Source organism: Hemiscyllium ocellatum, chromosome 7, assembly GCF_020745735.1.
Source record: "Hemiscyllium ocellatum isolate sHemOce1 chromosome 7, sHemOce1.pat.X.cur, whole genome shotgun sequence".
NCBI classification, from domain to species: Eukaryota; Metazoa; Chordata; class Chondrichthyes; order Orectolobiformes; family Hemiscylliidae; genus Hemiscyllium; species Hemiscyllium ocellatum.
Genome location: NC_083407.1, coordinates 64,144,764 through 64,171,539, shown reverse-complemented (window position 1 = coordinate 64,171,539; position 26,776 = coordinate 64,144,764).

Genomic DNA, 26,776 nt, shown 5'->3' with positions numbered 1-26,776 from the left:
GGATGCTTTTCTTCATCTGGCGAGGTATTGAAAAGAAGTGCAGGGATGCAATCATTTAACAATGTGAGTTCATAGTTAGGCCACAGTTGGAGTTTACTGTACAGCTTTGGTAAGCAGAAAGGACATAATTGCTCTGGAGACATCATAAAGGAGGTTTATAAGCAGGCTTAAAATTTGTAGATATGAGGAAAGATTGAATAGGGTTCTGAAAAAGGATCACTGGACCCAACACATTGACTCTGCCTTCTCTGCACAGATGCTGCCAGTCCTGCTAAGTTTCTCCAATGATTTTTGTTTTGGATGGGTAAGTGTGGTTTTCCTTCACACAGGTGACTTAATTGAGGTGTACTAAATAATGAGAGGTTCAGATAGAGAGGACAGGAAGACATGTTTCCCACTAGCAGAGAAGTCAATTACCATGGGGCACAAACTGGTGATTGGTAGTAGGATTAGAAGGACAATGAAGTCAAACGTTTTCATCCAGAGGAATGTGAGTGTCTGGTATTCACTGTCCAGTTTGGTGGTTGAGGCACAAGCCATCAACTAGGTCAAAACAATGACTGTAGACGCTGGAAAACAGATTCTAGATTAGAGTGGTGAAGGGAAAGCACAGCAGTTCAGGCAGCATCCGAGGAGCAGGAAAATCAACATTTCAGGCATAGTGCAGGGTGCCTGCAGGGTGGAGAGATAAATGAGAGGAGGCTGGGGGTGGGGAGAAAGTAGCATAGAGTACAATAGGTGAGTGGGGGTAGGGATGGAGGTGATAGGTCAGGGAGGAGGCTGGGAGAAGGTAGCAAAGAGTACAATGGGTGAATGGGGGTGGGGATGAAGGTGATAGGTCAGAGAGGAGGGTGGAGTGGATAGGTGAAAAGGAAGATAGGCAAGTCATGGGGACAGTGTTGAGCTGGAAGTTTGGAACTGCGGTGAGGTGGGGGAAGGGGAAATGAGGAAATTGGTGAAGTCCACATTGATGCCCTGGGAGTGAAGATGAGGCGCTCTTCCTTCAGGCGTCGGGTGGTGAGGGAGCGGCGGTGAAGGAGGCCAAGGACCTCTACATCCTCGGTTGAGTGGGAGGGTGAGTTGAAATGTTGGGCCACAGGGCGGTATGGTTGATTGGTGCACAAACCATCAACCCATCTAAAAGGAATCTGGATCAGCACCTGAAATGTTGAAACTTGCAAAGCAACAGACCAGGTGCTGGAAGGTGGGTTTAAAGTCAGCAGCTAGTTTATTCACCCAGGATAGACACAGTGGCCTGAATGGCCTTCTTCTATACAATAACCTTTAATGGTTTCTATGGTTTCTAAACTCTGACACTGAGCTACATAGGGAGATATTCAGCAAGATTACCACAAGCATTGAAGAACAGGTATATTTTAAGAATTCTTATGAAAGAGAATGGAAAGGCTGAAAGGGTTAGGGAAGGAATTTTACAGTACAGGTCTTGGCAGCTAAAGGCATAATAACAGTGGAGCAATTAAACAGATGCTGAAAATGCCAGAAATGGAAGTGCAATAATAACTTGGGGTAATGGGGTGGGAGATATTTTAAGACTGCAGTTCAGGCAGCATCCGAGGAGCAGGAAAATCAACGTTTCGGGCATAGAGATAGATAAATGCGAAGCACAGATGGATTTTAAAATTAATTTGAGAATGTTAAAAGTGAGGCGTTCATTGTTTGACATAGGCGAGGGTTTCACTCTCTGGTTTGCACCCGTCTTAAAATATCCCCCACCCCACAACTCCAAGTTATGTTTGCACTTCCAATTCTGGCATCTTCAGCATCTGTTTAATTGCCCTTTAGCTGCAATACCTGTACTGTAAAATTCCTTCCCTGACCCTTTCAGCCTTTCTTTTCTCTTTCATAAGACTTTTGATCTTAGACAAAGATGTAGACTGATGATATCACAGAGATGGAAATAGATGGTCTTAGTGATGGGGCAGGTTGGTGTATGACACTAATTTTGGAAGCTAATGGGACCCCAAGGTTGGACACAGTGTGGTTAAGCCTCTGAGAGTTGCTTGAAGAGGAATGATTTGGAGATGCTGGTGTTGGACTGGGATGTACAAAGTTAAAAATCCACACTCACAGCCTGCACACAGGCTAGAATATAACCTGGTGTTGTGTGATTTTTAACTTTGAAGAGGAATAGGTGGCTAGTTAAGGGGGTATGGTTTGTGGCAGTTTGCAAAAACATGGAATCGATTTTCCCAATATTTGGAGGAAATTTCTGCTCATTTATACTGGAAGTTGTGCAAGTAGTCTGGCAATTTAGAGACTGTGATGAAGTAGAGCTGTGTGCCATCAGTGTACATGGAGAAATGATGTCCTGTTTTTGGATAATATCAAGTGGCAGTTGAGAATTTGGAAGGTTCAGAGTATAGTTCATTTAGATTTATTTTGGGTGCTGAAGCAGGAATAGAAGCCATTGCAGGTGACCTCCTGGTTATGACTGGATAAGTAAGTATGGAATGAGGCAAGGGTAGTCCTGACAGCCTTGCCAATGGTGAAGTGTTATGAGGATGATGGTATGGTCAGCTGGTTGTGAAAGTGGGTCACAAAAGACTAGGAGTCATAGTTAACCTTTGTCATAGTTACATGGGATGCCATTTGTGACTCTAATCAGGGACATTATGGTATAACAGTATTGGTGAGAAATTGATTTGAGAGATTCAATCATGGAGTTCTGAGAAAGATGGAATTTGTGAGATGTCAGTATGTTCAAGTACTTTAGAGAGGAAGGGGGTGTTGGATATAGGCCAGTAGTTTGCAAAAATAGAGTGGCTAGTGCAATGTTCTGTATAAACTGCATGGCTGCAAAGCAACCCAGAGATTACTGCATAGGCTGAGCACTAGTCGATGCATTTAAATTACTACACTTGCATGGTCATACAAGAAGAATAAAAGGGTCGGTACTGATAAGTAAGGTGGATTTGCACAATAAACAAACAAGAATAAATGTTGATCAAAATTGATAGTTTTTTTAGGAGAGAGTTGATAACAATAGATTTAAAGAAGAGAGGAGCATAATCTAAAGAAATAGAACCATTAATAACCACTAAATATATCAACACATTAATATCAGCCAGGATGGAATATTGGAAGGTCACAGATTATTGAGAATAATGTCAAGCAAGCACAAAGTGAACATTTCAATGTGCAATATGTAACATTTTAAATTTTATGTTTTCATTAAACGATTAATTTGAACATTAAAATTCCATTTTGCAAACAAACAGTAGACCAAACTTTTAAGTTGAAAATGTTTCAGATATTATTTTGAGAATTGTGTAGAAAAGGTGATACAGCGCCACACAGTGTGCTGATCATGCAATTACAGAGCAATGAGTTTACATTGAAAAGCAAAATGCTGTAAAGTGAGACATCTGAAATCACAGCAGATAATCACCAAAATAACAAATATACTCCAGCACAATCTGACAGCTTGTCACAGCCCTCATTCCATGATTATCATCAAACCAGTAGATGCGCATGCCATGGGAAGTACTATGGACACATTCCAGGTTTGAACCCATTGAAGGTACTACAGAAGGCTACATTCTGGCTAAACACCAAAAGCAGCAGTTTGCAAACAGCGTTCTAAAGCCCAATAGCCAATCATAGATCAGAGAAAAGCTCTGTAGTCCTACCAAGTCTTATTGAGAATTATTGACAAACAGCATAATGTATAAGACACGTAAAGGTGTGAAGGATGGATCTTGCTGAGGTGGAAATTGAAACAGCAGAATTGTTCCCAACACTGCCGCCAAAAGTAATGGGAATAATGATAATGATCTGAAATTGAGGACATTTTATGCTAAATCTGAAGTGTTACATGTGAAGTTTCTAATTGAAAGATGAGATGCAGTTCCTCAAGTTTCATTAAAGCAGTGTGGAGGCTGATGTCTAATGGAGATGTATAAAGTTCCACTAGTAAGAACAGACTAGATGCAGAGAGAACACTTTCCCTAGCTGGGGAATTTAGAACCAAATGTCACAGCCTCGAGATTCAGGATAAACCGGTTAGAACTGAAATAACGAATTATTTCTTCCCTCAAGTGTTGGAGAACGTTGGAATTCTCTATCACAGAAGGCTGTGGATGTCAAGTCACTGAAGTCAAGGAAGATACACACACACACACACACACGTATATATACATACATGCATGTATGTTTAGGTTTTAATGTCATCAAGGAGAGAAAGTGGAAATGTGGCATTGAGAAAGAAGATCAACTGCGATGATATTGATTGACGGAGCAGGCTTGACAGGCTGAATGACCTACTTCTGCTCCTAGTTTCTACATTTCTGAGACAGAAGAGCTAAATGTGGGAGTTGGGTGGGAAATTAAAATGGCAAGTAACATGGAGTTCATGGATCAGACAGACATATTCCCTAAAGCAATAATCTAAAATATATTTGGTCTCCTCAATTGAGAAACCCACTTTGCGTGTGATTCAAGTGTTGTGTATTTGATGACTGAAACAAATTACACATTAAAGCCATTTTCAGCAGAGGTCACATGTCTACAGCAAGCTGGTCAGTGCTGTAAATGCAATTGCATTTTCCCAAATATCCTCCTTTCCACAGAAAAATGCATGCACTCTCATTTGCAGTTATAAATTCACCATGTTCCAAACATGTGCGTCTGAAAAAAAATCTTTAATCAAATATGTATTAATTAGTCAGTTCTTTTTCAATCAATCTCTGCACATGCATCAAATTCATTATCTTTAAAACATTTAGTTCTCCAAATGATGCACATTATTGTTGGCTGTTCATCCGGTATTGCTTGTGCTTGGAGTGATAGTCTTGATTAGGGTTGTTGTGGAGAAAGTGAGGACTGCAGATGCTGGAGATCAGAGCTGAAAATGTGTTGCTGGAAAAGCGCAGCAGGTCAGGCAACATCCAAAGAGCAGGAGAATCGACGTTTCGGGCATGAGCCCTTCTTCAGGAATCAATTGACGTTTCAGCATGCCCGAAATATCGATTGATTCCTGAAGAAGGGCTCATGTCCGAAAGGTCGATTCTCCTGCTCTTTGGATGTTGCCTGACCTGCTGCGCTTTTCCAGCAACACATTTTCAGCTTTAGGGTTGTTGTGCCATTTTCATTGTTGGAGAATGATGAACCCCTGGAACTGAGGGTTATCCTGTACAGCCACTTACACTGAAAGCACATTTGTGCTAGTTGTATGTAGGTGTCTGCAGTTGAGATCATTTGTGCTCACTGTGGACGATTGAGTCTTTAGACTACACTACTTTCCAAGCCTTCAATAGACGTATTTCTCCACTTGACAATTGTCTTGTCCAAGTCTGTGCTGGATGTGCTTGACTCACTTTAGGATCTCTCTGGCGATTTCACCTGTTGCCTCAGACTTTACATTTGACCGGGGATGGTATGACGTTGAATTTCCCAGCTCTTAATGAAGTGACTGAACTCTTCACTCCTTAATTAACTTGTGAATTGAGAGCAATTAGTACTTATGACAATGTCAGAAATGCCATAGCGATTATCGTGTGCTTTTATACACTCTACAGTCTCACTGGTTGTCATTAAAGTCAGTCATCTAATCAGGCAGCTACTCTTCTTGTCTGTCAGGGATATCACCCACAATTTGTGGTTTGTCGCTTTGCTTAGCTTGGTATTTGTTACAGGCACTGCACTGGCTGATATGGTCCTTATTCTCATTGTTTATTTTTAGCTAGGCTAGTCTTCTTTAGACTAAACACAATTCCTTGATGGCTTGCACAAATGCTTTTCATCATCTCTTTTTGCAACTCCTGAGGGGTAATGACTTTGCTTCCTTTGTACAAGGTGATATCTTAGGCAATTCCTTCATTCCTGTATGACTCTGGACACCATAAGGTCTCAAGGCATCAGGTCAAGGATAAGAAAAGAAGTCACCTGCTGATTACCATACAGTGCTGAAAAATGTGTTGCTGGAAAAGCACAGCAGGTCAGGCAGCATCCAAGGAGCAGGAGAATCGACGTTTCGGGCCTATGCCCTTCTTCAGGAATGCTGCCTGACCTGCTGCGCTTTTCCAGCAACACATTTTTCAGCTCTGATCTCCAGCATCTGCAGTCCTCACTTTCTCCTAGTTGATTACCATATATTACCAACCACATTTTTGTGAAGATTTGTAGCTCAGGTTGGGATTCAGGTTGTAAGTTTGCTCACTGAGCTGGAATGTTTGTTCTCAGATGTTTTGTCATCATACTAGGTAACATCATCATTGAACCTCCTGTGAAGCACTGGCGTACTGTCCTGTTTGCTATTTTTGCATTCTGGTCTGTTGTAGTGGGTGATATCACTTCCGGTTCTTTTTCTGAGAGGTTGGTAAATGGGGTCCAAACTGATCTGTTTGTTGATAGAGTTTCGATTTAAATGTCAGGCCTCTAGGAATTCCTGTGTGTGTCTTTGTTTAGCCTGACCCAGGATAGATGTATTATCCCAGTCAAACTGGTATCCCTCATCATCTATGTGTATGGATACTAGTGATAGTTGGCTGTGTCTTTTGGTGGTTAGTTGGTGCTCATGTATCCTGGTGGCTTGTTTCCTGCCTGTCTGCCCAATGTAATGTTTGTTGCAGTTCTTGCAGGGTATTTCAATATGACATTCGTTCTGCTGGTTGTTGGTACAGGGTCCTTTAGATTCATCAAGAGTTGTTAGGTGTGTTGGTAGATTTATGGGCTACCATGATGCAAAGGGGCAGGAGTAGTCTGGTTGTCATCTCTGTGATGTCTTTAGTGTATGACAGTGTGGCTAGAGTCTCTGGCCCTGTTGTGTAAGAATCGGCAGACTGTGCTTATTGGGTACCCATTGTTCTTGAATACATTGGATAGGCATTTTTCTTTGGCATCTTGCAATCCCTGGGTGCTGCAGTGTGTTGTGGCTCATTTAAATAATGTCCTGATGTAGCTCCATTTGTGGGTGTTGGCATGATTGCTCCTGGAGTTGAGTATCTGCTCAATGTAGACACTGGCCTGGAACTCTCCATTGGCTTTTCATTCTACTCTGACATCTCAGAAGGGGGACCTGTTGTTCTTCTTTTTCTCTTTGGTGAATTTTACACCAGTGAGGATGTTGTTTATGTGTTTGTGGGTTTCTTCTAATTTGTTCCGTTTCGTGATGACAAAGACGATAACCTACTTCACAAACATGAATGAGAAATTTTGCGCCAAAAGACTTTGTAAACCAACATGACTGACCAGGAATGGACAAGTACACTAGAATGAACCATCAACACTAAACAATACTGGACCAAGACAAAGAAAAACCCAGCCCGACAAGAAAAACCGGACAAGCTCACACACAGTAATAACATGCACTATTCAGAAGCTTGGATAAAGAACTTGTCAGATCGACCACTCACAGACACAGAAAAAGCTGTCCTAGTATGAGGGATGAACTTCAACCACAGGGACACAGACAAAAAAGGACTCCCTAGCAGCACTGGAGTCAACCCTGAAAGACAACAGAATTACTGAAGAAATCCAGCAGGCCATCAGACAGATAGTAGCACCAGTGCTACGGAGAAAGAAAGAAGGGAACACCCTCAACACATAGAAAAGGAAAGTCCTGGAAGTACTTAGAAAAGACAGAAATATTGTAATCCTACCGGCAAACAAAGGGTGCATGACCATCATTCTGAACAGAACATAATACATTGGAAAAGCAAACACAGATACCAATACCTACCAACAGGTGGCGATGGACCTGACTCCACAGCAAGAAAACCCTGTCACGTCATAACTGAAGAAAAGTGAAGTTAACATGACAGATCTCCAAATAATGAAACCTGAAGGATCCAACACACCCCATTTCTACAGATTACAAAAGGCACACAAACCAAGGGGCACCCTCAGACCCATAGTCTTACTCCCTGGCACACTGACATGCAAACTAGCAAAGGAACTTCAACGCAAACTGAAATACCTAATAGAAGACTCATGCCACTCCATCCACTCCACCCAGGAATTCCTGAACATCAAAGACACCAAGATAGAAGAGGACAAGATCATAGTCTCCTTCAATGTGACGGCCCTATTCACATTAATTAATATCACCCTGACCGCAATACGAGATGAACCAAGGATACAAATACCAGACAGCACCAACTCCATCAGCAAGGACAGCATCCTCAAACTGGTAGACCTATGCTTCATAACCCACTTCACTTCCAATGACAAGACCTACAAACAAATTAATGGGACACCCATGGGATGACCAATATCAGGATTCTTAGCAGAGGCAGTTACGCAGAGGTTGGAATGAGCAGCCCTCCCCACGATCCAGCTCAAGTTTTGGATCCGCTATGTGTATGACACCTTTGTCATCACAAAACGGAACAAATTAGAAGAAAGCCACAAACACATAAACAACATCCTTATTGGTATAAAGTTCACCAAAGAGGAAGAGAACAACAACAGATTCCCCTTCCGAGATGTCAGAGTAGAGTGAAAAGCCAGTGGAGAGCTCCAGACCAGTGTCTACACTGACCAGATACTCAACTACAGGAGCAATCATCCCAACACCCACAAACGGAGCTACATCAAGACATTATTTAAATGAGCCAGAACACAATGCTGCACCCAGGGACTACATGATGCTGAAGAAAAAGACCTATACAACATATTCAAGAACGATGGGTATCCAATAAGCACAGCCCACCAATTCTTATACAACATGCCCAGAGATTCTAGCCACAATACCATATATTAAAGATATTTCATAGACAACCAGACTATTTCGGCCCCTTGGCATCATGGTACCCCACAAAACTACCAACACACCGAACAACTCTTGATGAATCTAAAGGACTCTGTACCAACAACTAGGAGAACAAACGTCATATACAAAATACCCTGCAAGGATTGCAACAAATATTACGTTGGACAGACAGGCAGGAAACTAACCACTAGGATACATGAGCACCAACTAATCACCAAAAGACACTACCAGCTATCACTACTAGCCTTACACACAGATGATGAGGGACACCAGTTTGACTGGGACAATACCTCTATTCTGGGACAAAGGTACACATAGGAATTCCTAGAGGCCTGCCATTCAAACTGGTACGCCATCAACAAACAGATCATTTTGGACCCATTTACCAACCTCTCAGAAAAAGAACCGGAATTGATATCACCTAGCATAACAGACCAAGATGCATAAATAGAAAGCTTCAACTGAGGTTCACTGATGATGTTACTTAGCATAGTGACAAAACATCTGAGAACAAAGCTCAGCGAGCAAACTTGCAACCAATACCAATCATACCTGCCCCACTTCCTTGGATAAATGTTGAACACCATTTAAAGGAAGCACTAAGGATGGCAAGGTACAAAATGTACTCTGAGTGAGGACTTTAATACTTCAATCATAAAAGTTTCTCAACAGAGCAACTACTGGCTAATCTAGTCAAATCCGAAAGAATAGAACAGCTCAGCTGGGTCTGCAGCAGGTAGTAAGGGAATCAACAAGAGGGAAAAACTTACTTGACCTGAACCTTACCAATCTATCCACCACAGATGTTCTTGTTCATTACAGTATCGGTAAGAGTGACCACCACACAATCTTTGTGGAGATAAAGTTCCATCATCACACTGAGAATTCTCTCTATCATATTTTGTGGCATTATCACCATGCTAAATGAAACAAACTTCGAACAGATATAGCAACTCAAAACTGGGCATCCATGACTTGCTGTGGGTCATCATCAGCATCAAAATCATACTGTAATACAATCTGTAATAATTCAATTTTGTGAAAGCCAACACATTCATGCAAAAGACAAGGAAGAGGAACTTACAACATTCTTCAACCTCCTCCAAAGGTCCCCAGCATCACAGATATCTGTCTTCACCTAATTCAATTCACTCCATGTGGAATCAAGAAAGGCCAAATTCATTAGATAGTGCAAAGGCCATAGGCCCAAACAACATTTAGCCTGGAAACAAAATAGAGTTAATGGGAATCAGGGGAAAACTACCATGGTTGGAATCATACCTAGCACAAAGGAAGATGGCTATGGTTATTGGAGGTCAGTCACCTCAGCTCCAGAATATCTCTGTAGGGAGTCCTCAGGGTAGTGTCCTGGGCCCAACCATCTAAAGCTGTTTCATTAATCACCTTCTCTCCATTATTAAGTCAGAAGTGGGGTTGTTTGGTGATGATTGCATATAATGTTCAGCACCTTTTATAACTCCTCAGATAACAAGATATGGACAACATGCAGGTTTGATCAGTGGCAAGTACCAGTCACACCACATCAGTGCAAGGCAATGGCCATTTCCAAAAGAGAGAATCTAACCTTCATGCCTTGACATTTCATCACTAAAATGCCCAGTATCAACACTCTGGGTATTACAATTGACAAGAAACTGAACTGGACTAGCTAGATAAGCAGGGTGGCTACAACAGCAGGTCAGAGGCTGCAATGAGTAACTCACCTCCTTACTCTCCAGAGCCTGTCCGCCATCTACAAGGCACAAGTCAGGTGTATGATGGATTATACACCTATCCACACTTGTCTGGATGAGTTTAGCTCTAAGAATACTTAAGAAGGATGACACCTTCCAGGTTTGAGCAGCTGCTTAATTGGCACCACATACATAAGCATTCATTCTCTTGAGCACTGACACTCACTATGGCAATGTGTACCATCAACAAGATGGACTGCAGAAATTCATGAAGGCTCCTTAGAGCTTTCAAACCCATGAACATTACCATCTCGAAGACAAGGGCAGCAAATATATGAGAACATCAGTACTTGTATGTTCCCATCATTCACCACCTTATCTTGCTAGTCAAAATTCTGGAACTCACTAACCACTTTGTGGGACTACCAAATGGACTGCAGCGGTTCAAGAAGGCAACTCACTGCTATACCTTCTCAAAGGCAATGAGGGATGGGCAATAAATGCTGGCCTAGCCAATGATGCCCTCATCCTTTGAATGAATTTAAAAGACTCTCTCTAATAACAAAAGGTGCATCCTTGATGCTGTCAGGCTATCCTTTCATCACTGCTTCCTACAGCATATATCTCTTGTTACATTGATATATGTAAACCATTTATGGTGAGAGATGGATTTGCAGAGAGTCTGGACTTTTCCTGTGAAAAGGATTCAGTTGTTGAGAAATTAGAGTTGGAAGAAGCATGGATATAAGTAGCGACCAAATACAGAATAAGAAAAAGAGTCAAAAAAGAAATAAATAAATTATTTGGGCAAGTACAGACTGAAACAATGGGCCTACCAGGGTTTTTTGTTTATGGCTTGGAAACGAGGTAATGGGAAGTGAGTTTGAATTATTACTATTAAGTTCTGTTGTCCGGTTGATTACTGACAGAGACATCTCAATTAACATACGGCACTTTAATGACAAAATGTCTATTCACACTAAGCAGATACGTTCCCATGGCTTAGTTGTTTAAGTGAGTGATTAGCTGAGTTATACAGACCAGTGTGGTCCCAGATCATATTCCTGGTCCATACTAGGAGTCAAGTTCAATATGTCTGATAGTTTTGCGAGGAAACTAGTTTGTTTGAGCTAGAAGGTCAGAAACCTAGTCAAGGATTTGCAAAGTAGTTGGATGTATCTGCCTGCACATGTGTGAAGAGACAGGTAAGGCAAATTGTGATATACTATGACTCATATCTCACTACTAAAGAATGCCCACTTTGATGAGGAACTGACTGAGGGGGTGGAATGAGATGGACACTTACTCATGAATCAATATCTTGTAAGAGGTTAATGCCTTCAGGATAGAACATCGAAAAGAATAAGGGGAAATGGGCCTAGGTTCTAACCCTCAGTGGGAATGGGAAACCATGAACTTGGAAGCAATGGGGTGACATGTATATACAGAAATGAAACCTGGGAATGTATTGTGGAAACTACTGGAAACATGTATCAGGTCATGCATTACCGTAAAGAGGAAAATAAACTGATGGAAAAGCAGTGAAGAAAATAGAGAATGGGTTTCACAGTCTTTAGAAGGAAATCATTTGTGTTGACTGACTTGAAAGGAGTTTATTAAATAAATATTAATATGTTTAATGATGGAGAAGATTATGTCTCAGAGGCAATGAGAAAGTATTTTCTAAAAATTAAGCACATTATCAATTATATTAAGAGCTAAGACTGAAAAGCATAGCAAACATATATAGTATCTGGACTGAAAACTGAAAATGCTGTACCCTTCTACAAAGTTTGCCAATTGTATAAACAAGAAAAGTAGCATTGGTCCCCATCCAGGGTGTTGGGTCTGTTGTCAGAACAGGTCTCAAACTCTGTCAGTATTTCTAACATATTGTTGATGGGGTTAGAATCTAGGCCCATTTCTCCTTATATTTTTCAATGTTCTATCCTGAAGGCATTACCTCTGACTAGATATTAATGCATAAGTAAGTGTCCATCCCATTCCACCTCCTCAGTCAGTTCCTCATCAAAGTGGGCAATCTTTAAAAGTAAGATTTGATTCTTTGTATATCATAGGTTTGCCTTACCTTGCCTCATCACATATGTGCAGGTAGACACACTCCAACTACTTTGCAAAACCCTGAACAGGTTTCTGGCCTGCTAGCTCAAACAAACTAGTTTTCTCACAAAACTATCAGACATTGTTGAACTCGATTCCAAGTATGGACCAGAAATATGATCTGGGACCACAATGATCTGTATAACTCAGTTCATCATTCACTTAAACAACTAAGCCATGGGGAGTTATCTATTTAGTGTGAATAGATGCTGTGTCATTAAAGTGCTGTTCATTAATTGAGATTTCTTTTAAGCAATTCAAATTTTCTCTCTCTGTCAGTAATAATCCAGAAAACAGAACTTAATAGTAGTAATTCAAACTCAGTTCCCAGTGGGCACCACAGCTTATTAATCAGTAATTGTTGTGCAATCACACTTGAAGGACTGATATGAGAATTAGGTGTATTATACTGACACTTCACAAGCTGGTGTTTGGAGATATGTTTAGAGTATTAAAAATTTCAATAATTTTGAATAATTAATACATTTGTAGAAAGGATATTTGCAGAATAAGTAATATTTATGATAATTGTGATAAAGGTACATAAAGCTGCTATATAATTATTTTAAAAATAACTCTATTAACATTATGATCATTGTGGAAATAATGGCCCAATTTTCTGATGGCCAGACCATTGTTATTCCAATGCAAATGGGAGGTGTGAATGGGGATTCTGTGGAATTCCATTGTAGCAGACCCTGAAGGAATTGCCTTGGAAATTGAAGATTCCACTAGTCAATTCTCACAAACACTCTTTGGACAGTGCATTTCAAACCTACAACTTTTACCACCTTGATGGACAAGAGAACAAATACAAACTCTACCAGCTGTGAAGTTCCCTTAAAAGAACATGTCATTCTGAATTGGAACTATTTCACCATTCCTCAGCAGAATCTATTCCTCCTGAGTCAAAATCCTGGAACACCCTTCCTCAGAGCACTGTAAGTCTAATTAAACCACACAGTCAGTAGCAGTTCAAGTAGGCAGCTCACCACCAACTGCTCAAAGGCAATTAGAAATGAGCAATAAATGCTCACCTAACCAATGATGACTATATCCTATGAATGATCAACTTTTGGCATATATTGATCATTACAAGGTAGGAAGTAGGATGCTGGTATTAATAATGGTATATTTGAAGGAAAAGAAGAGAGGAAATCCAGGGGTGCTATTGCATATATATAGTTTAAAGATGAAACAAGACTTTGAAAGCCAAACTGTAATAAATGTAGAAATGATAGTAAAATATTCTACCATTCAAAACACAGGGAATCCTGTCCAGACTGTTAAACCTACACATTGCAGGAACATTGTCATAAATGGGATGGGAAGTATTACCTAGCTGGTTTAGCACAGCTATTACCTTGTGCTGGGCAACTCCAATTTAAATATACCTCTGTGGTATTATTTAAATTCATCATTTTTGACAGTCCCTCTGGTTTGAGGTAGACTTGCTCCGACTCCATTTCAATGAGTTCTGAGCTGATAACTCCAATGTGTGATCTACACATTCTGTCACATGTTGAGCAATGAGTTGTTTGGAGATTTGTACATCTTCGTAGATACCTTGTCCTTGCCTCTGCATACCCCTAATGAAGTTTCTTCAGCAGTGCCTGCCCAAAACTCTTCTCTATTTTGTGCAATCACAAAGTCTGGGGACTCACATAAGTCAATGGGGATGTTCAAAGCCTTTAGGGCTGCCTTGAGGACATCTCTAAAGTGTGTCTGCTGTTCTCCTGGGAGTCTGTCTAAATTAATTCACTGCATATCCAATAGAAGTTTATGAAACGTAGAACCCGTTTGAACAAATACCATAATAATTTCGTAAATTTATTGTCCACCCCTAATAGCCCTGGAGAAGGTAGTGTTGAGCTCCCTTCTTGAACCACCACAGCTTTTGTGCAGGTAATGTTAGAATGTGCTGTTAGGAAGGGAGTTTCCAGGATTTTGACTCCAAGGCAGAAAAGGATGTCAGGAGCATGTGTCACTTGTACAAATAGCATTAGAACTCTATTGAGGGTGCTGATTAGCTCAATTCACGAGATGGTAGTGTGTGGATCATGGTTCATGCCAACAGCACAGGGTTTGATTGTGGTTGCAGATAAGTTAGATTTAGAGCTGCCTCCTCATTCTTTCCATAGTAAAACTCATGGCACTCAGCCATAGTTTGTTGAATAATCATGAAGAACTGACCTTCGGACAGAGAACTCGAGGAAAAAACAAAAAGCAGCTGATATAACTGTGACTGCAGACCTGCACAATATAATGAAACAAACTGTACAGTATGTTGAATACATGTTCTCTGTTATAATGTGCGTTTTGTCAATGCAAATCCGCTGTAATGTGATTGATGAACTGGGGACTCTTCCTAAAACGCAAAGTTTCAAAATGTGTGTTGGCTGTAACAAAATTACAGTGCCAACATTTTAAGTGCTGTTTCTAAAGTGCAGTTTTTCTATGACGTGGCGTTGCACAAGAACGCAAACATCATGATATAGAAAAACAGACTGTACTGATACCATTTCCTGTTGAACTAGATGACAGCCTTGTCAAAGAGGAAATATTAGGACTATCTCATTGAATTCAATGGCATCTTGGACTTTGGGGGAATCCTGCCACATGATAAAAGCACAGAGCTCTGCCATATCACTGATGGTCAATGGGAAGACCCATATACAAAACAGCTTTGGCACAATATTTGATGTATTTGGGCACTATTGGAAATGATCCCAGTGGCAGCCTGAAATTCCCATGTCACAAAGACATTGAAAGTGATTATGACCTTTCCACCCACTGGCAGTGCATAGAGATGTTTGCTATGTCTGCTGCCAGAGTAACTCGTTATGACTTCATGACTGAAACAGATCCATTGCACAAACTGCTCGTTTTTTAGATCAACATTGTACACTCTGATTATCATAAGTGGAAATGTAACTTTAGATGGTGGATGTCTCCTGTGCTGTCTGTTGAATCTAACCTCTTTATGTTCTTCATTGACAGTTGTATTTTCTTTGCAGTAGCTATTCATGGGAAAAGGATTGACTCTTGAATGGAAGGTGTGAAATACGTCGTTATCATAAAAAAGGTAAATGTTGAAGCTGAACTTTGCTGAAGAAAGAAATCACTTCAAATAGATGCAACGCAAGCTCAAAAATTTGTAGTTTCTCATCAGAAATCCTTTGGGTTTACTTTTGACTGTTGCTAATGTTTACTGGCAATGGTCATCTCTTCTCTCCTGGTAATATGAGCATGGAGCAGAAGAGAAATAGAAATGCAATTTGAGTGAAATTTAACTATAGTCACCCCCATTTCTCCAGTTGTTTCTGATTACCGTTATTAATTTGAAAAAATTACTTCTACTAGGGAAACGATGTAATATGTCCCTGCCCCATTTTGACCCCTTGCTAAACAGGTATTAGCAGATTCACTACTAAAGCCAAACTTTAGAATTCTGTCAAAATGAACTGAATGTGAATCACAACAAAACTTCAATTTCGATTGATGTTCTGAGTAAGAAACTACATTTACATTCCTGCTGGTTGACGACAACAGAGAAGAAGTTGAAGACCAGATAATCCCCAATCAGGTAATTGTTTTCCTTTACTTGTGGGTCAGAAGGAGCAGAAATAATCTTACTGAACACACTGAGAAAACATAAGCTTCACCTGCCACAGATGTGGCTCCTCTCTTCAACTCCAAAGCGTGATCCCCGTGAGATGGTCCTTATAGCTGATTGCATCATCGGACTGGTGTGCGCAGACCACCTCTAGGTCATACAATATTCTGCTGCTTCCAGTAAGATACAAATGAGACATGGCTGTTAAAATCAAGTGGCTGCCATTCTGCAGTGGGCTAGTAGGAAGTCAAGTTACAAGTATAGTTTCTCAGGTATTAAAACGCAAGTCTTTTTTTATTTACAGATATATTATCAGCAGAGGAATATGAGCAGAAGAATATATCAAAGATTTAGAAAAAAGAAACTTTGATGGCACACAGCTTCTGCTTGAAATGTCACTGTGTTAAAAAGTGGCATTTTGTTAAACAATTTACCATTCATTGATTAAAAGAAGGTTTTATTGAATGATGCGAACCATATTGATATTAATTATAGCTAATGTAATCATCTTGTTACCTGAAAAGAATCAATTAGTTTTAAAAATGATAAAACTGGGATTTTTAAATTGTTTCGGAGAAATTCACCAGATGGAGAAAAATATATGTTTAGACTGGGGAAATCTTTTTAAATCACTGCCTTGATATCTTTGAGGACATAAACCAAACAATTTTAATTTAAAATATTTTGCTTTTAGTTTAGTTATAATTTAAAATTTTTGCTGTTTTTTAATTTATGCTTCCATTGGTAAATTAATAATACCTCAATACGAAAAAATCCTATTTTCATACGCATCAAAAATTTGCCTCAGGACATTAGTGTTTGGTTCCTGGAGAATCAGAAAAAAGGAGCTCTGATGACTACATATCGAACAGATGCCAGCATTTTCTTTTAAAGCAATATATTTTAAACTGAGATTCTTACTCTTGTCTTCCTATATTGAAGAAAATATTTGTACAACTCATGAAAAATGAAAACCCCATCTATAAAAATTCAGTCAATACCTTGTATGCTATTGAAGTAAAATATCTACCTGAAGCACAAAACATTAAAAAATTCAGTGTATTAAAAACATCTCTAGTTGTTGAATTTTATTTATAAAATACAATATAAATATATTAAAATATTTCCTTAAATTCATAATGCTCTTAAAAAAAGAAAATGATTCTGTAACATAATATTGTTACAAATACTGCCTTACATTTATTAGTTTCTATTCCCTGTTAGTCCTTCTGTATGAAGTTGATCCTGTAATTAACCTTGTAGACTGCAGCTTTCCGGAGAGCAGATTGCTCGCAGCACAATTCTGAGTGAACAGTAAAACATTTCCAGATGTGCTTATGGTAACAAATTACACGACCTCCAGATATACTTCACATGGAAAGCATCACAACACTACATTTATTCACAAAACAGTCTCTGGGATCTGAGAAAAATAAGGATGTTTCTTAAAAAGTCTCTATCTATTCTCCTTCAGTCAAACAACTTTTACAACTAGGAACGGTTCACAAAAAGGACAACAAAAGGGGCACTAAGGATTGCACCATTCATTTGAGCTATTTGCAATATTGAAAAGTATTTATTATTTTATTCAATAAACCACTACAATGACTTAAAAATATATGTAGAAACCAAACAGAATCATTCAGTATACATAGCCCTTATTTTATGACGTACTTGACTTAATGCTTCTCAATTGCAGCTTGGTTGGTATTATCGTAAATGTTTTGAGTTAAGAAAATGGGCCATGCTACAGATAAGTGTCCACCTCATTTCAATTTTTAATTCATATATGAGGATCCTCATTGAATCCATCAAATGTTGTCAAAGTTTCACTCATTTTAAGCTCTAAACATGAAACAGGGAGAGGGGAATTGGCCTATTGTAAAGTGGTCCTTCAGACTAGATGTTGAATTCAATGATAAAAGTAAGGAGGTTGATTTTTTTTCCCTGTATGCTGGCATAGAATAGAGAAACCCTAGCTTTATCCAGACAAAGGAGTAATCTTACTGCTGGTCCATCTAACAACAGGGCTTAGTGTTAATGGTGGGGCAAGGAAAGGGTCAGGAAAATAAAACAGTTGAAGCTCTGGTGGCATTATTGGGACATCTGGCTGTTGATGGAGATTGACATCAGTAGTGAGAAACCTTCCACCACATCTGGACATGCAAGGGAAGGATAGGTTTGTGGGGGGTGGGAAGTGCAGTTTCTGGTGGGAATGTGGCATCAGAGATGTTCAAATGAGAAGGTTCATCCTGTTACTTTGAACTACTCAGACCCTCCAGTTAATTGGGATTTGGCAACAAACAACACTATCACATCTTTTCGTTTTCCCGGTTAAGTAAGTGTTTTTAAAGAAAATAAGTCTAAAGTTAGATGAATTTTTCCAGTGGACAGCACTTGCTGAACTCATGTAGCTCAATTAAACTTGCAAAAGCTACACTTATTCACATCCTGGACCATGTCCTCTGTAGGGGAAAGTAACATTTCCAGGCATTGCACTTGCTGTGAATGGAACAGAAGCATGGGGAATAAGAGTTCCCTGGTGCCTTTCCCTTAGCAACATCTTGACCAGACAAAGTCAACTTGCCAACCAATCAACACCCTGTTCTCATGCAGTATTAGACCGTTACTCCTTTTGAAATTTGCCATTTTGCGCCTGTCCTGATGAGCGTAAGATGACAAGCATTTATAGCATGCCTCTGTTTTTAACAAATACTAGAAGTAGAATTTATAATGCATCATACAATGGAAATTTCTGTTGGGGAAATTTCTGCAGAATCATGACATGAAGAATCATAACAATTGAAGGGTTGTGAGGTGTCCTATGAAGATAGATTTAAACAAACTGGGCCTGTATTCTCTGGAGTTTTGAGGAATGAAAGATTCATGTAATTGAAACTTAGAAAATACTTAAAGGGATAGACAGGGTAGATGCAGGTAAGATGCTTCTCCTGGTTGGGGAGTCTAGAACCAGAGGCATAACTTAAAAGTAAAGAGAACTTAGGGACAAGCTTTTACTCATAGGGTTGTGAACCTTGGAATTCTGTAACACAGAGGGCTGTGGAAGCTCAATCTTTGATTATGTTTAAGATAAAGTTTGATAGATTTCTGGTTATGAATAGCATAAAGGTTTATGAGATGAAGTGGGTAAAATGCAAAACCAATTGTATGAGAACACTGGCTGTCTCTGCAGAAGAATTTTGGAAACCTAATGGAGCCTTTGTTCTTAGTCCACAAGGATCAATTGGACTGTGTGGCTGCAATGTAGCAGGCTTCTTAAAGTAGTTGGATCTCTCCAGAACATTGTTATGTTTAATCTATTTGAGCTCCTTTTGCTAGACTACATTGGATTGTTCCAAGGTTGTTTCAGCTACGGAACGCCAGACTAATCAAGATGGTCTTAATCTCATTTGGAGCCAATGTGAGTTCTGTCTTCTGTTCTTCTTTATTAACACCTCTCTAAAGATTGGTGAAACTAAGTGGTTAACATTGTTCAACAAAATAAAATCAACCAATATATTAGACTACCAAGATTTCATCTGTAATGTTTTCACAACAATTCACCACAATTTAACAAAAATATTTAATTTGTAGCGTCGACACTTGTGCATCTTGGGAAAATGAATATACAGTTAAAGAGGACTATATAATCCAAATTCAATTTGCTACATAACTGCTTTGTGTGGAAGTATATTCAGAAAAGCAAAGGGTTCAAGTAAATATTTTAATGAACGCATTAATAGAACATCGAGCATAATAGAGTTCAGTGCATATGTTTAAACTTATGAAACATTTAATGCTCTAAAAATCTTTAAAATATTGTTTAAACATTTATTTTGGACATGAGAGCTTGAATTTGGAAGGAAGAAATGACAGCTGAAAATAATGCGAATTATATTACTTGAAAACACATTTTGAGTAACTTGTAGAGCAAAATCCTACCATCATGTGGCCAGATTGTGCAATTACAAGTTGAACCATTTACAATATACAGAATTAGCAGTTTACTCCAAATCAGTAGACCTAGGTTCAAGTTCCACCTGGTTTAGAGATGTGTTTAAATATATGCTGACAATAATAAAATCAACAGAAGTGTCACAAGAAGAGTAACAAAAAGAAGTTAGGTTCTGCAGAAATAAGATATAGAATTCTTATAATCTCACGTCATCTAATGGAATGATTGGTGTAAATTCTGAAAAATCAGCAGTTTACATTGTATATCAAGTTAGCATGCAATCAAGATAAGCCCTGGGAAGATTCAAAGATTTTAAATTAACACAGATATCTCCGTCCCTCATTTTCTTCCGCCACATTAGTCCTGTCTAACAATGATAATCTACAACAAGTCATTTCAAAGTGTATGAAAAGAAAGGTCAAATTGACTTTCTGTAAGGAAACACACATGCTTCTTTTTCTCGAGATCTACATATAATAAGAATCTGCCTTATTTGAAACTGTGGACATCATTTTGAAGAAAAATATAATGCCAAACAGAAAACAAAGGTTTAACTCTTATACTTAAAAGCATAAATGTCAGCACTGTGGTTGTACCTAATCTCCAGGGACCACAGCATCACCATCTTCTCAAGGGCAATCATGGATGCACAATCGATAGATGCTTAGTGAGCAAATAAATCAAGATAATGAAAATAAAATGTTTTGTGTTTTAGAACTAACTCCACCTGTTAATTTTGTATCAATATTGCACATTAGTTCATTTTTTTTTACCTTCCAATATATACTACTTATACTTATGCCAAGATAATTCAGACTGAATTACACCTCGTCAAGGCCAAATCAAATGTTCGAATTTTGACAAGCTTGCTTTTTGGTTACAACAAATCAACAATGTCTACTCGAAAGCAGTAAAAAGATCTGATGGTGATTCAGCTCGGAGTAGAGAAGATATTGTGATGAAATTTGCATAGAATAGTAGCACATTGGAAAGTTGTGGAAAAGGACAATAGAAGGAGGAAGGAAAGGAAAAAAACGATGTCACAGAATGAGAACCACTGAAGCAATGATCTATTTCCAGTGCGAATATGACTATGATCTCAAAGAACAGCAATGTGTGAGGAAACTAAGACAGCTATACATGAATTGTGGCATATCCTGGAACCTGGATGGCAACTAAGGAGCAGTAAGAAAAAATATTCTCAGCCAAAGTGACAATGGTTTCAACTTTCTGGCTGCAAACTTCTGACCAGCACTGGTAGGTATCTTTGCATGAATCCATCAACTTACAGTTCACCATTGCATTTCCCTTCTCTAGATGTCTTGTTTCAAAATGGAAATGAATTTGTTCAGCCAGTGTGTTTCAAAATCTGTGACATATCTAGGATAAAATACTTCATCGACAACATCCAGGACAGTATTCAAAGCTCTGTTACGGATTCCACAGAAGACAATATAACCCAATAAAATCCAAATGTTCTTTAACTATAGGCAGAGAATTATGAAAATAAATGCATGAACAGTTTTTTTTATCCACTGTGGGCAAGGAACAGCTTGGTGGCAGAGCCCATTTGCTGATCACCTGATGGATCCAGCAAACAACCCAACCATTTTAAGAGGCAACTTTCCGAATATTTATTTAGTGAGTTATGGACAGAAACTTAATGCTCTGCTCTGGATCCCATGGTATATGATGACCCTGCTGGTCTCCAGGTCAGGAAAGGATAGATCTAAGGCAAGCCACCTTCCTCTAGGACCCGAAGCAATATTTTCAGATATGCATTTACTTTTCTAAATCAGTGGCTAGGGATTAATGACCTTCAGATGTGAGTAAGAGGGCAGGTATCTACCACGTTAACGGGAATGAAACAGTGGCCATTACTCCAAATAGCACTGCTGATACAGGAGAGCTACTGGGCTCCGGTTAGATGCCAATTCTGAGACTGGGCATCTATCCAACACCAAGATTTCTTGGCTGGGATATTCACCTTAAATGATGCAAGAAACATGATTGCAGGAATGTCTGTGTCCAATTGGCAATCAGGCCTCTCAAAACTGGCTGTGGCAGAATTGACAGCAGAGGATGGGTCCCAGGCTGTGACCACTAAATACCCCACAATACATCCACTTACATTTAGAGATTTCCTTTCTCTCAAGGATTTATTTCAAGACAATTAGACCAGGGTGTAGGTTTGCTCGCTGAGCTGTATTTGATATCCAGATGTTTCATTACCAGGCTAGGTAATATCATCAGTGGCGACCTCCAAGTGAAGTGAAGCTGTTGTCTCCTGCTTTCTATTTATATGTTTGTCCTGGATGGGGTTCCTGGGGTTTGTGGTGATGTCTATTTCTGTTTGTTTTCTGAGGGGTTGATAGATGGTATCTAGATCTATGAATTTGTTTATGGCATTGTGGTTGGAGTGCCAGGCCTCTAGAAATTCTCTGGCATGTCTTTGCTTAGCCTATCCCAGGATAAACGTGTTGTCCCAGTTGAAATGGTGGTTTTTTTCATCCGTGTGTAGGGCTACAAGGGAGAGAGAGTTGTGTCTTTTTGTGGCTAGCTGGTGTTCATGTATCCTGGTGGCTAACTTTCTTCCTGTTTGTCCTACGTAGTGTTTGTGGCAGTTCTTGCATGGAATTTTGTATATGATGTTGGTTTTGTCCATGGGTTTTACTGGGTCTTTTAAGTTTGTTAGTTTTTGTTTGAGAGTGTTGGTGGGTTTGTGTGCTACTAGGATTCTGAGGGGTCTTAGTAGTCTGGCTGTCATTTCTGAAACTTCTTTGATGTATGGTAAGGTGGTTAGGGTTTCTGGCTGTGTTTGGTCTGCTTGTCGTGGTTTGTTCTTGAGGAATCTGCGGACTATATTTTTTGAGTATCGTTCTTCTTGAAAACATTGTATAGGTGGTTCTCCTCTGTTTTCTGAAGTTCGTCTGTGCTGCAGTGTGTGGTGGCTCGTTGGAATAGTGTTCTGATACAGCTTCGTTTGTGTGTGTTGGGATGGTTGCTGGTGTAGTTAAGTATTTGGTCAGTGTTTGTCGGTTTTCTGTATATACAGGTTTGTAGTTCTCTGTTGTCCTTTCTACAAACTACAAACCTGTATATACAGAAAACCGATAAACATTGACCAAATACTTAACTACACCAGTACCATCCCAACACACACAAACGAAGCTGTATCAGAACACTATTCCAACGAGCCACCACACACTGCAGCACAGACGAACTTCAGAAAACAGAGGAGAACCACCTATACAATGTTTTCAAGAAGAACGATACTCAAAAAATACAGTCCACAGATTCTTCAAGAACAAACCACGACAAGCAGACCAACCACAGCCAGAAACCCTAACCACCTTACCATACATCAAAGAAGTTTCAGAAATGACAGCCAGACTACTAAGACCCCTCAGAATCCTAGTAGCACACAAACCCACCAACACTCTCAAACAAAAACTAACAAACTTAAAAGACTCAGTACAACCATGGACAAAACCAACGTCATCTACAAAATTCCATGCAAGGACTGCCACAAACACTACGTAGGACAAACAGGAAGAAAGTTAGCCACCAGGATACACGAACACCAGCTAGCCAAAAAAAGACATGACCCTCTCTCCCTCGTAGCCCTACACACGAATGAAAAAAACCCACCATTTCAACTGGGACAACACGTCTATCCTGGGTCAGGCTAAGCAAAGACATGCCAGAGAATTTCTAGAGGCCTGGCACTCTAACCACAACACCATAAACAAACACATAGATCTAGATACCATCTATCAACCCCTTAGAAAATGAACAGGAAATGACATCACCACAAACCGCAGGAACCCCATCCAGGACAAACATATAAATAGAAAGCAGGAGACAACAGCTTCGCTTCACTTGGAGGTCGCCACTGATGATGTTACCTAGCCAGGTAATGAAACATCTGGATATCAAATACAGCTCAGCGAGCAAACCTACACCCTAAACCTCAACCTGAGCTACAAACCTTCGCAAACCTTGCACAATTAGGTCACTTAGGAACATATGATCAGGCGTAGGCCATTCAGCCCCCTGAACCTTCTCTACCATTCAATGCGATCATAGCTAATGTATGACCTAACACCATATACCTGCCTTTGGCCCATATCCCTTAATACCTTTTCTTAACAAAACTTACTTAGCTCAGATGTAAAATTAACAATGGATCCGGCATCCACTGCTGTTTCTGCAAGAGAGTTCCAAACATCCAACATCCATTGTATGTAGAAGTACTTCCCTAACATCTCTCCTGAAAGGTTTAGCTCCAGACTATGCCCCCTAGTTTTAGAATCCCCAACCAGTAGAAATGGTTTATCTTCATCTACCCCGTCTTGCTGTTACTACCTTGAAGACTTTGATCAGATCACCTCTTAACCTTCCAAATTTCAGAGAAAACAGGTCTAATTTATATAATCTCTCCTCATAATTTAATCCCTCGTGTCCAAGTATCATTCTTGTAAACCTCCACTGTACTCCCTACAATGCCTGGAATGTGGAACATTTTATCACTCAGATATTTTGTAGTGTACATATCCCACAATGAACAATTATTTAAAAATATTCAATAAGTATACTATCTTCAGTATTCCTACTGTGCAAAATATACTTTGAAATATTTACAAACATAATCTCCTTTCAACTTCCTCCCCAGCAGCCATTGTTTTAGTAGTCAGAGTACGTCTAACAACCTTTCATTGTGTTTTTTAGCTTCCTAAAATAAAGGACCCAGTCTCACTTACCTGAAACTTCCAAACTGCAAGTGAAATATTGAGGCTGCTGAAATATCTGAAACAGACACAGAAAATGCTGGAGAAACTCAGAAACACTAAGAGGAAGACAAGACACATTAGACTTGAAATGTTAACTTTGCTTCTATCTCCACAGATGCTGTCAGACATAGTGTTATGTAACTAGCTGTGCTAAATGGGAGAAGTTGAGGACTACAGATGCTGGAGAGTCAGTTGAAGAATGTGAAGCTGGAAAAGCACAGCAGATCAGGCAGCAGCCGAGGAGCAGGAGAGTCGATGTTTTGGGAATATACCCTTCATCAGGCCTATCACCAGGTGTCATGTGATTTTCACCTTTTCCCAAACCATGGCCTCTACTGCCTAGAAAAGCAAGGGGAGCAGATGTTTGGGAACAACCTCAATTGCACATTCACCACCAATCACTCAGCATTATGACTTTGAAAAACATCTCCACTCCTTCTGTGTCACAGGGTCAAAGTCCTAGACCCCTTACAGCTTTGTGGGTGCCTTACCCCACAACCTTCTCAAGGGATGGGGAAGAAATGCTGGCCCAGTCAGTAACTCTCACATTCTACTGACAATTGAAATAAGTCAACTCTGTTTTCAGGGAGTTGCACCCATCAGCATCTTAATGTTAAATGAATTCAATTTTCAGTCTGAGAAATTAAAAGACTGGTAGTTCTTAAAATTTGAATTATAAACATACTCAATAAAATAAACTAATATATACTGAGCTCTATATTCACCTTGATCTTATGAAAATTAGCCAACCAATACATTTATCATTTCCTTTTATAGCTGTAAACACTCAATATTTGTTTGCACCAAAATTGGCTTCAGCCTGATTGTAAAATTAATTAAAAAGCTTAAATGAAATGATTTTTATTGGCACAAATTTATTAAGGGAGATTCAAATATTATAAAACAATTTGTTTGAAAGATTCAGTATGTTATAAACATTCAATAAATTACATATTTACCTTTGGGTTAACTATCTAATTAACTGTAGTTTTAATTTTAAAAAAATTGAAAGGAATTTTACAGGCTGCATTCAGCTTGAATACACAAACAAAATTGGCACTACAAACACTGTTTTAATTAAAATAATTTTACATCCTGCTTCCATTTCCAAAATAAAAGAAAACCAAGTTGAGAAATATATATAGTATAAGTTAATATCTAAACCCTTCCCTGGCACTAACTACTTCTGCTGATGTAATTGGACCATTTTTTATAATAAAAAAGGACATTGAATAAGAAAACAACTGTTACAAGCTGTACAATAGAAATTTTCAGTAGATGTATACATTACATTTAAAAAAAAATCTAGGCCTCACATGATGGCTCAATATCTTTATAAATAGATAACCACAGAACTCCACCACCCATATCTTACCCTGTATTGATTCAAACTCACATTTCATGCCTAGTCTTGGCATCTTCCATTACTACCATATCCACCAGTGTACCAAGATTCTTTTTATAATTTGCTAAATCTTTCATGGTTTCTCTCTACCACTGCTTCTTTCTTGACTTTAATACTGTGGGAACCCATTAACTACAAGCTCCCCCTTCAGCTGAATGCCATCCTGACATAGACATATGTTGATATTCCAACATCATCACTGAGTGAACATCCTGAAATTCTCTATCAAAGTTTATGACAAAGAACCAAAGACTTAGGATATAGTAGTATTGTGGTTATTTAAAATCAAGAGCCTTTCAAATCCAACTATCATGTTTTTTAAAAAAAAATGGCAGTGATCTGAAAGGTCTGCTTTACTGAGCTCTGCATCACAGCATAAGCAAAGTAGTACTCTAACCCACCCTACCCAAACCAATTATTTAAAATTCAACACTAAAATTGTTACAGCGTTTTAAGTAATC